At 40.2% G+C, this 16,967-nt stretch overlaps 1 pseudogene; it reads right to left on the bottom strand.

Moving 5' to 3' along the window:
• Positions 1–893: 893 nt before the first annotated feature.
• LOC131696754 (zinc finger protein 850-like) overlaps positions 894–16,967 on the bottom strand; it is a 42,653-nt pseudogene continuing 26,579 nt past the window's right edge.

Raw genomic sequence — 16,967 nt, 5'->3', positions numbered from 1 at the left:
AGGTGCCGGGCTGAGTCCCAGCCAGCCCTGGCATAAATTAACCACTGTATATATATATATATATATATATATATATATATATATATATATATATATATATATATATATATATATCAATGTACTGTGACCCCCAAAGTCATTCTAAATAAATGAAATCAATTTACATTCACTTAAAAAACTCAAATTACTTTCCTCCATTTTAAGTTAGTTGAACATTCAAATTTACTTTAGTTGTTCAAACGTAATTAGTTGAAGTAGAACCAGGGGACTGGATTCCCATCAGCCCTTGCAGGGCTTGTACAATTTATTTTTTGAATTGTTTGTTGTTTATTGTGTTGTTGTTTTGTGTGTGTGTGTGTGCGGTTGCACACGTGTGTTGTGTTTGCTTGTCTCTTGTGTCCCCGGCTGCCTCCCTTGCACGTGTTCTCCTTGTGTTGTTTGTGGCCAGCCCCGTTCGGCGGTCAGTCTGCGGATGTGACGTCACTCCCTTCTCCCTCTGTCTGCTTCTCTGCGCTTGCCTGGTTCCAGCACTTGTAAATGCTGCCAGAAGCACAGAAGCAGAAATGCTGCACTTGCAGCTAATAAAATAGCTTGCTGGTTTCACACTGTTTCCTCAGCTCACTTTTTATTGCTAAAATTAAAAAAGGTTCAAACGAACAAAAAATTACATCTAACTTCTGTGTATGAGCTGCTGCCTGTTGTTTTCCTATCTGTGTGTGTGTGTGTGTGTGTGTGTGTGTGTGTGTGTGTGTGTGTCTGTGTGTGTGTGTGTGTGTGTGTGTGCACCGCCCCCTGCGGGCTCGCTCTGCTGTGCGAGTGGTGGAAAGTTATGCAAATCACCTACTCTAACCCAACCAATGAGCGGTGAGGATAAGCTTATATTAAGAACAGCCTGCGCTCTGCATGTGGTTGTTGTGGCTGGGGACTCAGAGAGTTAAAGAGGAGCTCCCTGTACTGCATTCGAGCTCTAAACATGCTGAAGTGTTGCAATACCCAGGAGAGCTGTGTGCTAGCTGGAACTAGAGGGGAAGATTAACCAGTATCTTGCTAAACAACAGGAATTCTGTGCAGCATTAAAACACACAAATCATGACAAATAAAAATAATACACACATCTAAAAAATAAAATTTATTGCACATTGGATCATTTTAAAAAATGCATGATTAGTTGTGACTTTTTATTTTCATGTTTTTTTTCACTACCTAAAAGACTCTTTCCCAGCAGTCCTCTATATCCTCTGAATGCAGAGCCTGCCTGGGTGCTGCGTCACATGATGAAGGCTCCAGCACTGACAACGACTCAGAGAGGCAGAGCGATAGAACTCCATTTGATACAACAACCTTTAAAAAGTACATTTTGCTAATTTAAATACAAGCTAGACATAGGTGTTGTTTTAGCATTGCTTACTATTGTGTTGTATAATTAATCAATTAATTTCACAATTAACACATTTCTCAGTTTTAATTCAGAAACCAATTGTTTCTACTAACGGGACTTGTGTTTTTCAGACAGTAAAAGCCGATCAAATGCATGAAACACACAAGCCAAGTTAGTAGAAACAATTGATTTCTGAATTAAAACTGAGAAATGTGTTAGTTGTGAAATTGGGGCAACCTTGGCCCTCATCGGTTTTACAGTTGTGCCCAGTTGCTTGGTGCTGGGCAAGGTTGCCACAATGGTTTCTTGAAGCTTGTCTTGTGTTTTTGATATCTCTACTTTAAATGGCTGGGTACTTTTGAGAACTTGGTGATTCTTCACATTTCCAAAGTGTTTTAATTTCAAATTCATAATGCAAGGTTAACATTTTTTCCTTCATGATAGAACAGTCCCAATTAACATAGTCTTTAAGGTTTCTCTCTTCTGTGGATTCACTGGTGTTTCTGAAGGCCTTTGTTTAAAACGGAAACTCTTCCCACAGTCAGAGCAGTGATACGGTTTCTCTCCTGTGTGAATTCGCTGGTGTGAAACAAGCCTGTTTGACTGACTGAAACTCTTCCCACAGTCGGAGCAGGAATATGGTTTTTCTCCTGTGTGAATTCGCTGGTGTGCATTCATGTCTGCTGACCTGCTGAAACTCTTCCCACAGTCAGAGCAGCAATATGGTTTCTTTCCTGTGTGAATTACCTGGTGTGAAACAAGTCTGTCTGACAGACTGAAACTCTTCCCACAGTCAGAGCAGTGATATGGTTTCTCTCCTGTGTGAATTCTCTGGTGTGAAACAAGCTTGTCTGACCGACTGAAACTTTTCCCACAGTCAGAGCAGGAATATGGTTTTTCTCCAGTGTGAATTCTCTGGTGTGAAACAAGCCTGTATGACCGACTGAAACTCTTCCCACAGTAAGAGCAGGAATATGGTTTTTCTCCTGTGTGAATTCGCTGGTGTGCTTTCATGTCTGCTGACCTACAGAAACCCTTCCCACAGTCAGAGCAGGAATATGGTTTCTCTCCTGTGTGAATTCGCTGGTGTGCTTTCATGTCTGCTGACCTAGAGAAACTCTTCCCACAGTCAGAGCAGTGATATGGTTTCTCTCCTGTGTGAATTCTCTGGTGTGAAACAAGCTTGTCTGACCGACTGAAACTCTTCCCACAGTCAGAGCAGCAATACGGTTTCTCTCCTGTGTGAATTCTCTGGTGTGAAACAAGCCTGTTTGACTGACTGAAACTCTTCCCACAGTCAGAGCAGCAATACGGTTTCTCTCCTGTGTGAATTAGCTGGTGTGAAACAAGGTTGCCTAACTGACTGAAACTCTTTCCACAGTCAGAGCAGAGATATGGTTTCTCTCCTGTGTGAATTCGCTGGTGTGTTTTCAGGTCTCTTGACTGACTGAAACTCTTACCACAGTCAGAGCAGGGATACGGTTTCTCTCCTGTGTGAGTTCGCTGGTGTGTTTTAAAATGGTCTAACTGGGTGAAACCTTTTACACAGTCAGGATATTCTCCAGCGCCCGCCCTCACTTTAGCTGCTGGACTGGAACCTGGAAAATATGAACAGGAAAGAAAGTAAGAGGGACTGCCTGTAGGCTTAGTTAAGAATGTAAATAAGCCTCCCTTTGCATAGCAGTTTGATCCCTTCCTGGTTTTACTAGCAGTTTAACAAGACACACCTGTGCTTGTTACCTATACATTGGTGCTACTCGGGCTCATTTTAAAACCTGGAACAGGTGAATCTGCTATGCAACAGGAGTCTTTTTTCAATCCCTGGCTTAGGGCACATGGTGGAGTGTATTAAAACATGTGAATTTCAGCTGTGGGGGCTTGCAATAGGTTACAACAAAAAAACAAATAAACAAAGCCTTTACTTTATGTGTAAAAGTCGTCAGTAAAGACTGATGCTGGTGGAACCGAGCCCTGGGATCAAAATCTGCCTTCAAAGACCTCCTGTATTGTTTCAGGTATATTTCCTCTAACACACACTACAATTATATCTTTAAATAGCATTACTTTACGTATTTACAAAAATATCCATATACTGTTACACTGAACATTTATAATGATATATATAGTACTTTAGTGTTTCTCCCCCTTGGTATAATTCCCCCCACTCCCAGAGCAATGACTACATTATATCTGTATCTGAAGTTCACCAGTAGTGAGTCCTATCTTGAACTGGTTGGTGGTACAGGAAAAACAAACAGCTAGTAATGTAACCTACATGCTCCCTCCCTCCCTCTCAACCACACTGTGGATATCACGCAATCTAGAATGACAATGTCACAGCTACTGGGAGTCACTCACCTGCTAGACTGCATTCTGAATGGGAGCGCCCGTCTTCCTTTCCACCTCCTTGCATGCTGTTGGGAGAGCCTTCCTCTCCAGCGCCTTCCTCTCTCACGCAGATTCTCTCCAGCACCACGCTACACTCCCGCAAGCATACAGGCTCCAGCTCAGGGATGTTTGGTTTGAAGTCCTCGGATTCTTCCTTCACTGGTTCCATGTGCTCAAACTCTACTTCAGGGGGCTCCCATTTAATACGGACAGTTTCCAGCACCTCTTCTTGTTTAACAGGAAGGGGTTCTTCTGTCTGGGGGATCTCCAATTCATTGTTCTCATCTTTAATCTCAGAGACCTCTGGCTGACTGCTGTCACATTGCATCTCACAGAGCTCCTGTTTAATGGGGAGGGAAGCCAGCCCAGAGAACTCCACTCTAATGGGGACAAGTTCAAGGAACTCCTCTTTAATCTGGACAGATTCCATCTTCACACTGTCCATGGCAGCACACGGGATTCCGTTTAGTAGCTGCTGAAAAACAAATGCATGTATTTATTTAAATACAGGGTTATGATGGTGTAACGGGGGACTGCCCCGTCTTTATGATCATGGTTGGGACTGGCAGGGAGGGGGGTAAAATTCCTCCCTGCCAGGAAAACGTGTGAGAATGTGCCTGGAGCCCTAATTGACTAATCAGCAATTATTGAATAATTGGGCTCGAGCCACAGGGGATAAAAGCCAGGGTGGAGGCCCTAGCTAGAGAGAGAATTGTAGAGAGAGTTCTGGAAGGAGAAGGAGTGTTTTGTTTGTGCTGTGTTTTTCTGTTCCAGTGAAGGCAACGCCCAGCCTGAAAACTTTATTTCGTAAGTTTTTGTTTTGTGTTTGTATTTTGTGTTTGAAACCTTTTTGTTTGGCCCTCGTGCTGGTTTATTTTGTATTCTTGTTTATTAAAAACTTTATTTTTGAACTTTATACTGTCTCTGCGTCTCAAACCTCGGTCAATCCTGTCACAGATGGCCATTCAAGGGGCCGACAACATCTGTCCTTAATAGCAGGGGTGGCTTTGCTAATGAAGGGACATACAATTTCTTGCAATGACTTCATAATACCAGAGGATTTTATCTGTTGAAATGTTTACATAATGTATCCATTCCATATATTATTTATTGCAGATTTCTTTCGAGCAACATGTTCTAACATTTGTTTCAGATTTGGAACATACCCAGTAGTCTCTGCATATAGGAATACCTCCTAAGAGAACACTTTTTGATATAGACTGACTACACAGGGGAAAGTTGACAGAGATTCATTTTTATTTTTTCACTCTGCTATTTGAAGCTGCATCTGTATTGTGAATGACTAGCGTATCATATCGGAGGCATGGATTAGTGATGAGACATTATCACTTTTACAAGTCAATTTGATTATCGATTATCAGTTACGATTATTCTAATAACATCCTTCTAGGGGCAAAAAGTCACAAAAAGGTTCCTGATTATTTTTTTTTTTATTCTAATTAAACTACAATAAACTTCAGTAACTTTTTCAACAGCACTTTCAAACTTAGAAAACATACAGTATGCATTATATTGAAGTCAATACTAAAGCAGCATAAGCAATATATAAACCATACCACTTCACAGAAACCACTTTTAAATAAAGAAGAAAAGCACACACACAATCTGACAATGCACTCTCATGCTCTCAACTGCCTGAATCTTCTCTTAGTCTTTCGAATCTCTTACACCCCAGGGAATTATGTACTGAAAAAAAATATCCAAAATGGTGCGGTATCTCTGAACAAGTGTGTGCAAAGTAACAAAACTATTGTGCAGTTGTATTGGGTCCTTCTCTCATACTGGATATGAAAATACTAGCATAAGTTGAAAAATAATAACTAGAAAACAATGGATTTTTTTCTAAATTCCATGATTGATATAAAGGAACACCAGCTCCTTCAGTTTGTCTTCCGAAAGAGAACGCCTCCGATCGGACAGGACAAGATTCCACAGCGAGGTGCTGCGCTCGGCATCGGCTGTATTTACTGCATCGATGTATCTGAAAGCTAATGTTTTCACATGAAGAAGACGGTCAGCTGTCGATGACCAAAACAAGTCAATGTCGAATTTCCCCTGTGGATCGCATCGGCCGTCACCTTCACAGTGTTCAAAGCAAAGCAATGAAAATCTTTTAGTCTCTCGTTTGCTGATATATTTGCAACGTGGGATCTTTGTCGTGGCATTTTCTGGCAAAATCAGTCAATGTTCCCTTTATCCTCAGTGGGTCAACTGCACTGAACTGAAAGCAGCGTAGTAACTGGGGATGATCCCGTGGTTAGTACGCAGCTCCGTACTAAACTAGTGCGCAAGTTAAATACCAATTGCAACGAACTTGGCGGCTGAAGTTAGTCCCCAGCTGCGTACTAAAAAAGGTATCAATTGCACCGAAGCCAAAAATAACTGCTGCTGCCCTCCAGAGGATACAAAGTATGGGACTAACTTAGTTTAACTCTTGCTATGGACTAAGAATAGTGGAAGACATGTGAAAGTCCCAGAATGTACTGGCAGTTTATTATTGCTGAAATAATAATGTGTGCATATAATACACACATATACAGTGCCTTGCAAAAGTATTCAGACCCCTGACCAATTCACTTATATTACTGAATTACAAATGGTACATTGAAATTTCGTTCTGTTTGATATTTTATTTTAAAACACTGAAACTCAAAATCAATATATCCAATGTTTGTGGCTCAGATGCCGGGAGCTGTTTAGGATTATGTTGCCCTGGTTGCCACCTTGCTGGCTATTCAAGCCACAGTGAGCAGCCCCATCGTGTGCCACATAATCAGGGTGCCTCGGACAAACCATTTGAATGTTTTTTTTTTTTTTTCTTTTGCACATTCAATTAATCTTTTTTTTTTGGTTGCTTTTTTGTCCCTTTTGTATATATGGCAATAATTGCTTTATTTTGTGTCCAATTTGTTCCAAAATAAATGTCCATGTCCCTACATGTTGAAGTTTCATTGTGCAAAGTTTAATTTGAGCTGGCCATGCTAAAACATCTTTTACAAACAATAAATGTGTTTTTCTAAAAATCACCTCTCCTTTTTTCTGTGTTTTTTTTTATCTGTATTGAACAGGGTGCGTCTCAGGCTATTTAATTTATTTTATTATTATTATTTATTTCTTAGCAGACGCCCTTATCCAGGGCGACTCACAATTGTCAGAAGATATCACATTATTTTTACATACAATTACCCGTTTATACAGTTGGGTTTTTATTGGAGCAATCTAGGTAAAGTACCTTGCTCAAGGGTACAGCAGCAGTGTCCCCACCGGGGATTGAACCCACGACCCTCCGGTCAAGAGTCCAGAGCCCTCACCACTACTCCACACTGCTGCCCTAATACTCCACACTGCTGCCCTGGACTTTATGGAAGTCTAGTGTGTGCGCATTGATTTCATGTATGACATATACCTGTAACCTTTATAGTTAAAGAGTTATAGCCACAAATCTAACAGTAAAAGCATGCGAAAATAACTCAAACCTTATTATTAACCTCCTTGTGCTCCGTATTTCGGGTGAGACGCTGTTTATGCATAGTTCACACACACCCTATAGTCTCTGTAAGTTGTCTTGGATAAAGGTGTCTGCTAAACATATATATATATATTAGCTCAAAGAGCCAGCTGCCCAACGTTTCGATATGTTGTACATATCTTTCTCAAGGGAGCCTGTGTTTGAATCAAAACATTGGAGGTATTTATAGGTTTTTGACGGCATGACAACTACTTGTTATTGTTTACATTCAAATCCATGATTTATTCTTACATGATGTAATGGTGTTCTATATATTGTGACATCATTCTTACTTCTATCTTTGAATCTGTATTAATTCTAATTAACACTACTTTATATAAACTTATATTTTAATTATATCATGCAATGCTGGCTCTGAGGATCATTCTAGATTTGGCCTCCTCAGCGCATCAGTATGCACAACTTTTGAATGAATTTTGTTTATTTATTTAAATGTTATTTATTGAAGTTAATTATTTCATTCTTTTCTGTTGAGTCCCGCTGGCATAATCGTGTTCAGTCTATTTATCCATTTACTTTCTTTTATTCTTCTGTAGTTCGCATTGTCTAATTTGAGCTGTTCTAATACTACAAACTTTACATCATTTATGTCATGTCCCTGACTGGTGAAGTGCTGTACTATTGGTTCATTGATTTTTTTATTTCTAATTAATGAAAGGTGGTTCTGAATTCTTTTATATAAAGTAGTTCCAGTCTCTCCAACATATTTGATTTCATCACATTTTTCACAGGATATTCCATAAACAACATTGCTATTTTTACAGTAGGTATTAGTTTTTAGTGGATATGTGGTGTTCTTATGTTTAATTATATGTTTACGTTTGTCTATGTATTTACACACTTTACATCTACTAGTGCACATGTTCGTAGAACCTATTTTGTCAATTATTCTTTTATGTTTACTGTGAACTAAAATATCACCTAAATTAGCTTCTCTTTTGAATGCTACAACTGGGGCCTGAAGAAATACTTTTTTTAATTTTTCTGAATTATGTAGAATCCGCAAGTGTTTCCAAACTATCTTAGAAATATTGGGCAAAACTTTAGAGCAAGTCATTATTAATGGGACTCTTTTGACCTTTTTATCTCTATTTTTATAATCTAGTAGATCATCTCTTTTTAGTTTATCCACTTTTCTTAACTCCGTCTCTATAATTCTTTCTTTGTATCCTCTCTCAGTTTTCGCGTCCCTCGTTGATCAGTGTTGTACACACACTATGGTATAGCGGTAGTTCGCCTGCCCCTCAATGTAAATACCCAGCTAACACACTAAGACTCAAACACGTTGTCATTAATATTAAACATAAAAACGTCGGTACCTTATTTTTTATTGATTAAATTGTTATATTTTAAATGGACTCGGTGTTGTTGATGACGTCACGCCTGTTCATTTAACAAACAAAGAGTCACAAACAAATAACCTTCAATTAAAATGAATAATACTGTAACTTACCTTTTAGTCTCGTCCACGCCTTACAAACGGGTATGTAATATCGTTTAACTAAACACACAAATAATAATAATGATAATAATTAACCCGCCTCCTCACGGCTCGTGTTTATCTCGCGCTGTTTGAGAAACGCCGCGCTCTGTTTGAAGCGTCAGCAGCTCGGAGTTCCCGGATGATGACGCACACCCGCTCTCTGGGATGGAACCGCACAACAGTCTCGCGTTTTGATTGGTCCATGTCTGTCACATGAATGTGTCGTCACACGCGTGGAAAAGCGTGCAGGCATTTTTAACATTGTGATCAGAGAGAGAGAGAGAGAGAGAGTGATCTGCTTTCCACAACCTTACCATTAAAATATAATGTGGTATTACACTGCACTGATATAACAAACTATGGGTGATTACTTTATATGAATGATCATGTTATGCACGAATGTAAGAATTGGCTTTCTGTGGTGGTGTACTTTTTTCTTTCAAGTAGCATATATCTATAATCGTTTTTGAACATGTGAACATGTACATAACCACACTGTTCAAAACTAACACAACAAGAATGTTTTTTTTATTTAACGGTTGTAATACATACAGTACTGTATCAATGCCTCTGTAATTTCCATTGATAAATCATTACAAAATAACATCTTAGAGTTTTATTACACTTGATAATCGGTTCCCTTTTCTCTTTTGCAGTTGAAGTTTATGTTTTGCACTTTGGAAACATGAAAGCAAAACACAGATGAATATAATTGAAGTAGACTGTAAACCCGACACACACACACACACACACACAGCTCACAATATTACAGCAGATACCAGGAAAAACCTATTCAGGTAACTAACAGTGTATTCATTATTTACAATCACTCTCAATATCTCTACTTCAGCCTCCTCCACTCAGAGACGCAGAGAGCCGTCATGCGCCCCGGGGAATGATGGGTACGTTCAAACATTTTGATCATGGTTTGGGTTTTCATTTGTGTAATTTCTTGTTATATTATGTATACTCTTAATATGCTGCATGGATAGATGCTTCTCTGTGGTTTCTGTGTTTCTTTGAGGTGCGTGCATCTAGGAGCTTTATAAAATAAAGATTATTATTATTATTATTATTATAACATGTCTTAACTATTAATATCCAGGAATATTATTATTATTTTTTATTTCTTAGCAGACGCCCTTATCCAGGGCGACTTACAATCGTAAGCAAAAACATTTCAAGCGTTACAATACAAGTAATACAATAAGAGCAAGAAATACAATAATATAACTAGCTTTGAGATGCGTGCATCTAGGAGCTTTATAAAATAAAGATTATTATTATTATAAAATGTCTTAACTATTAATATCCAGGAATATAACTAGCAAACCTCTGATTATTAACAAAACGCTTCACTGTCACACATACTTTTACAGCTTGTTTTCTGTGTACGTAATTTAATAAGAAGTTAATAACAGCACCTGTTTATTTTGAGCGAATAAAAGACATGTGGATGACTGCAAAGTGAAAGCCTGAACTGAAGGCAAATTAGTGCTATTTGATTCGCTGGCTGCTCTGAAAAAGCAACCTGAATATGATGATGAATTTCATTGGCTGGCTGTGATGTAATGCTTTGTCATTGGCCACTGAGGTGTCAGACCATGGGAAGAGCGTTTTTATTCCCCCAAATGATTGTACATTTGAAAACAATGGAGAGAGACAGAGAGAACAGGCAGAAAGGGGAAAAAAAACATTATTAAACAAAGTCTGAATATCATTTTCGTTCCAGAATGTAATAAATGAATGTTGTTTCTTTTTTTGTTTGTTTATCGTTGCGGTTGTTTCTAAACCCTGGTTTTCTTTCCATTCTTGGCACGATGAAGGAGTTTTGTCGACTTGCCGCCTAATTGGTGCTGTTGGTCCTGCAGGGGCTTGCGTGCTGGGGTGCCTGCACCTCAAAAAAGGAATTAGGCCTCAAATATGTTGGCAATGTTTGTGTAAATCTTTAAAAAATATTCAGAGCTTGAGAAAGTTCCTGCAGCATTGTATCACACATCAGGTTTTGTAAACAAATGTAAATTTAATGTCCGAGGACAAAATTACTCCTTGCTGATTGGTTGTTTTAAGATATTTTTTTTTTTCCAAAATACTAAAACATCCTTGTTGAACTCAGAGAGGCAGAGCGCTGGAACTCAATCTCCAGCACTGAGAAGGACTCAGAGAAGCAGAGCGCTAGAACTCAATCTCCAGCACTGAGAAGGACTCAGAGAGGCAGAGCGCTAGAACTCAATCTCCAGCACTGAGAAGGACTCAGAGAGGCAGAGCGCTGGAACTCAATCTCCAGCACTGAGAACGACTCAGAGAGGCAGAGCGCTAGAACTCAATCTCCAGCACTGAGAACGACTCAGAGAGGCAGAGCGCTGGAACTCAATCTCCAGCACTGAGAAGGACTCCGAGAGGCAGAGCGCTAGAACTCAATCTCCAGCACTGAGAAGGACTCCGAGAGGCAGAGCGCTAGAACTCAATCTCCAGCACTGAGAAGGACTCAGAGAGGCAGAGCGCTAGAACTCAATCTCCAGCACTGAGAACGACTCAGAGAGGCAGAGCGCTAGAACTCAATCTCCATCACTGAGAACGACTCAGAGAGGCAGAGCGCTAGAACTCAATCTCCAGCAATGAGAACGACTCAGAGAGGCAGAGCGCTAGAACTCAATCTCCAGCACTGAGAACGACTCAGAGAGGCAGAGCGCTAGAATTCAACCTCCAGCACTGAGAAGGACTCAGAGAGGCAGAGCGTGTGGTGGAATTTTCTGCATACAACCGAGCAGGCACCGGTCCCGTACCGAGAGAACGATTGAGACAGAGACAAGTCAGAGCAACCCACACTTTATTAGTCTGCAGACTGGAGCATTCAACAAAGTAACACAGACTCTGCAAGCAACCGCAAAGAAAGCTCAAAATACACTAAGTCAAACAGTTCCTTATATAATCAGTTTTTGCACAGAGTTCATGACTTGTGGTAATTCCTATCCTCCTCATTCAGCTCAAACCAACCTTGTGGTATTCTTGATACTGTTGTCTACCGACTTTTCTGATTGGTTGATTTTTCTAGTTGCTAGGGAGAGAGTGTCTGTCAGGTCCCACAAAGTTGATTCCCCCAATACAAGAATATTAGCTAAGTGACTGGGGAGAAAAGAGGAACCATCGCTGTCTCAAAATATTATCATTTGAGACAGTGTCCTATTCTCATGTCGCTGACTCATGCACTTCTCTGAAAACAGGGCTGCTGACCATTGGCCACATTCCAGTGTGTTAGTTCAACATTGTAAATCTAATACTTTGTTAACATCAAACTTCATATAATATCATTATTCAGGTTATACAAATCACAGAGATCACCCCAACATATTAGATTAGAACTCTTCGTGCGATTATTCTATCATTCTTCTATCACAAGCGCTAGAACTCAATCTCCAGCGCTGAGAACGACTCAGAGAGGCAGAGCGCTAGAACTCAATCTCCAGCACTGAGAAGGACTCAGAGAGGCAGAGCGCTAGAACTCAATCTCCAGCACTGAGAACGACTCAGAGAGGCAGAGCGCTAGAACTCAATCTCCAGCGCTGAGAACGACTCAGAGAGGCAGAGCGCTAGAACTCAATCTCCAGCACTGAGAAGGACTCAGAGAGGCAGAGCGCTGGAACTCAATCTCCAGCATTGAGAAGGACTCAGAGAGACAGAGCGCTGGAACTCAATCTCCAGCACTGAGAAGGATTCAGAGAGGCAGAGCACTAGAACTAAATCTCCAGCACTGAGAAGGAATCACAGAGGCAGAGCGCTAGAACTCAATCTCCAGCGCTGAGAAGGACTCAGAGAGGCAGAGCACTAGAACTCAATCTCCAGCACTGAGAAGGAATCAGAGAGGCAGAGCGCTAGAACTCAATCTCCAGCACTGAGAAGGACTCAGAGAGGCAGAGCGCTAGAACTCAATCTTAAATGCACATTCAGTTGGAAGATTATTTTTCTTTAAAAAAAACAAATAAATAATAATTCTCAGAGAGACCTTACATTGCATTACATAATATTTGGGCTTCTGGTTTTCGTCTGACTTTTCGTCCCTCCTTTATAAATTAATTTCACAATTAACACATTTCTCAGTTTTAATTCAGAAACCAATTGTTTCATGCATTTGATCTGCTTTTACTGTGTCTGAAAAACACAAGCCAAGTTAGTAGAAACACTTGGTTTCTGAATTAAAACTGAGAAATGTGTTAGTTGTGAAATTGGGGCAACCTTGGCCCCCACCTTAGATAGTTGTGCCTGTTTGCTTGGTGCTGGCCAAGGTTGCCCCAATTGTTTCTTCCAAGTTAACTTGTGTTTTTGATACAAGTTAGAAGAAACAACTGGGGCAACCTTGGACCTCATCGGTTTTACAGTTGTGCCTGTTTGTTTTCTGCTGAGCAAGGTTGCCCCAATGGTTTTTTGAAACTTGTCTTGTGTTTTTGATATCTCTACTTTAAATGGCTGGGTACTTTTGAGAACTTTTTTCACATTTCCAAAGTGTTTTTGTTTCAAATTCATAATGCAAGGTTAACATTTTTTCTTCATGATAGAACAGTCCCAATTAACATAGTCTTTAAGGTTTCTCTCTTCTGTGAATTTGCTGGTGTTTCTGAAGGCCTTGTTTAAAACAGAAACTCTTCCCACAGTCAAAGCAGTGGTACTGTTTCTCTCCTGTGTGAATTCGCTGGTGTATTCTCAGGTTTCCTGAATAACTGAAACTCTTCCCACAGTCAGAGCAGTGATACGGTTTCTCTCCTGTGTGAATTCGCTGGTGTGTTTTAAGGTTGCCTAACAGACTGAAACTCTTCCCACAGTCAGAGCAGGAATACGGTTTCTCTCCTGTGTGAATTCGCTGGTGTATTCTCAGGTTTCCTGAATAACTGAAACTCTTCCCACAGTCAGAGCAGTGATACGGTTTCTCTCCTGTGTGAATTCGCTGGTGTGTTTTAAGGTTGCCTAACAGACTGAAACTCTTCCCACAGTCAGAGCAGGAATACGGTTTCTCTCTTGTGTGAGTTCGCTGGTGTATTTTAAAATGCTCTAACTGGGTGAAACCTTTCCCACAGTCAGGATATTCTCCAGCGCCCGCCCTCGCTTTAACTGCTGGACTGGAAACTGGAAAATATGAACAGGAAAGAAAGTAAGAGGGGCTGCTTGTAGGCTTAGGTAGGGATGGAAATAAGCCCTCCTTTGCACAGCAGTTTGATCCCTTCCTGGTTTTACTAGCAGTTTAATAAGACACACCTGTGCTTGTTACCTTCTACATTGGGGCTAATCAGGCTCATTTTAAAACCTGGAATAGGTGAATCCGCTATTTATATTAATATTATATTAATATGCAAAGACCTCCTGTAATGTTTCAGGTCTATTTCCTCTAACACATGCTACAATTAAATCTTTAAATAGCATTACTTTACACATTTACAAAAATATCCATATACTGTTACACTGAACATTTATAATGATATATACAGTACTTTAGTGTTTCTCCCCCTTGGTATAATCCCCCCCACTCCCCGAGCAATGACTACATTATATCTGTATCTGAAGTTCACCAGTATTGAGTCCTATCTTGAACTGGTTGGAGTGGTACAACAAAAAACAAACAGCTAGTAATCTAGCCTACATGCTCCCTCCCTCCCTCTCAACCACACTGTGGATATCACGCAATCTAGAATGACAATGTCACAGCTACTGGGAGTCACTCACCTGCTAGACTGCATTCTGAATGGGCGCGCCCGTCTTCCTTTCCACCTCCTTGCATGCTGTTGGGAGAGCCTTCCTCTCCAGCGCCTTGCTCTCTCACGCAGATTCTCTCCAGCACCACGCTACACTCCTGCAGGCGTACAGGCTCCACGTCAGGGATGTTTGGTTTGAAGTCCTCAGATTCTTCCTTCACTGGTTCCATGTGCTCAAACTCTACTTCAGGGGGCTCCCATTTAATACGGACAGTTTCCAGCACCTCTTCTTGTTTAACAGGAAGGGGTTCTTCTGTCTGGGGGATCTCCTGTTCATTGTGCTCAGCTTTAATGTCAGAGACCTCTGGCTGACTGCTGTCACATTGCATCTCACAGAGCTCCTGTTTAATGGGGAGGGAAGCCAGCCCAGAGAACTCCACTCTAATGGGGACAAGTTCAAGGAACTCCTCTTTAATCTGGACAAATTCCATCTTCACACTGTCCATGGCAGCACACGGGATTCTGTTTAGTAGCTGAAAAACAAATGCATGTATTTATTTAAATACAGGGTTATGAAGGCCATTCAAGGGGCCGACAACATCTGTCTTTAACAGCAAGGGTGGCTTTGCTAATCAAGGGACATACAATTTCTTGCAATAACTTCATAATACCAGAGGATTTTATCTGTTGAAATGTTTACATAATGTATCCATTCCATATATTATTTATTGCAGATTTCTTTCGAGCAACATGTTCTAACATTTGTTTCAGATTTGGAACATACCCAGTAGTCTCTGCATATAGGAATACCTCCTAAGAGAACACTTTTTGATATAGACTGACTACACAGGGGAAAGTTGACAGAGATTCATTTTTATTTTTTCACTCTGCTATTTGAAGCTGCATCTGTATTGTGAATGACTAGCGTATCATATCGGAGGCATGGATTAGTGATGAGACATTATCACTTTTACAAGTCAATTTGATTATCGATTATCAGTTACGATTATTCTAATAACATCCTTCTAGAGGCAGAAAGTCACAAAAAGGTTTCTGATTATTTTTTTTTTATTCTAATTAAACTACAATAAACTTCAATAACTTTTTCAACAGCACTTTCAAACCTAGAAAACATACAGTATGCATTATATTGAAGTGACTACTGGGGATGATCCCGTGGTTAGTACGCAACTGCATACTAAAAATGGTCTCAATTGCACCGAAGCCAAAAATAACTGCTGCTGTCCTCTAGAGGACACTAAGTATGGGACTAACTTAGTTTAACTCTTGCTATGGACTAAGAATTTTAATATCATACTAAGAGGAATAGTGGAAGACATGTGAAAGTCCCAGAATGTACTGGCAGTTGATTTTTGCTGAAATAATAATGTGTGCATATAATACACACATATATATATATATATGCCATCACTATATTTGAAGCATCTGCTGCCTGTACGGATATTGTAATAGTAACATAAAATTTCACTACGACTGCAATACTGTTAACTACTAATAATGAAGGAAGGTGTCGGCAGCATTACAGTCATGCATGTAGAGCCTGTAGGATGCGATAGTAGGTTTTTGGGGGGGGCGGGGGGGCAGCATGTCTTTTCATTCCCTTTAAGTTGAGGGGACTCGGCACTGGTGGTTCTTAGGGGCGAGCAGAGATATTGAGGAGTAGGGACACAGTGGGTAGAATGTGATTTAAGTGTTATTTTAAGTAGTAGGACCTGGGGGCACATTGAAAAATAAAATAATCAGTGCTCTTCTCAGGGTGTTTTTAGAAGTGATTATCTAGGATACGTCTTCGGAATACCACCCCTTCCCTGTTTTGTACTACCTGTGGTCCAATGACAACGGTGTCGAAACAGCTCGTGTGTGTTGAGTGTCAACATTAAACCAGCTTAGTTTATTTCATGGCATTGCACTTGGTTGAGTATTTTATAGGAAGTCTGTGTGCCCTGATATGGAGTACTTTACCATGCATATATATCTTAAATAAATAAAAAATTATTATTACATGCAGACATATAAATATATGTTAGAGAAGAATTAATATTTATGTGTAACTGTCGGCCTATTTGTAACATTGTAAAAATGATTATTAGCTCATAATATCGTAAAATACATACATTACTGTTACAAATATTTCAAATGTTCTGATTCAGAGCCACCCCGCCTTGCGCCGTGTCTGGCTCCCTGTAAAAGGATGAAGCGGTTCTGATAATGAATGAATGAAAGAATGATTCAGAGCCCCCTTCAGATCCTGTTTGGGAACAACAACAATGCTTGATCCTCAGTACCGTACTAAATCTGGGGATCAGCTAGTCTCCAACTTTGATCCGCTTGTTTTTTCGATGCAATTGGTACTAACTTAGTACGCAGCTGGGGATGATCCCGAGATAGTACCGGACTAGCTAGAATGCAACTTTGTACGCAGCTCCGTACTAACTCTGCAAGTTCATTGCAATTGGCCCTATATTA

The sequence above is a fragment of the Acipenser ruthenus genome, chromosome 41, assembly GCF_902713425.1.
Source record: "Acipenser ruthenus chromosome 41, fAciRut3.2 maternal haplotype, whole genome shotgun sequence".
Lineage (NCBI taxonomy): Eukaryota > Metazoa > Chordata > Actinopteri > Acipenseriformes > Acipenseridae > Acipenser > Acipenser ruthenus.
The sequence above is the reverse complement of the archived record's forward strand: the minus strand, read 5'-3'. Positions and strand labels throughout refer to the sequence as shown.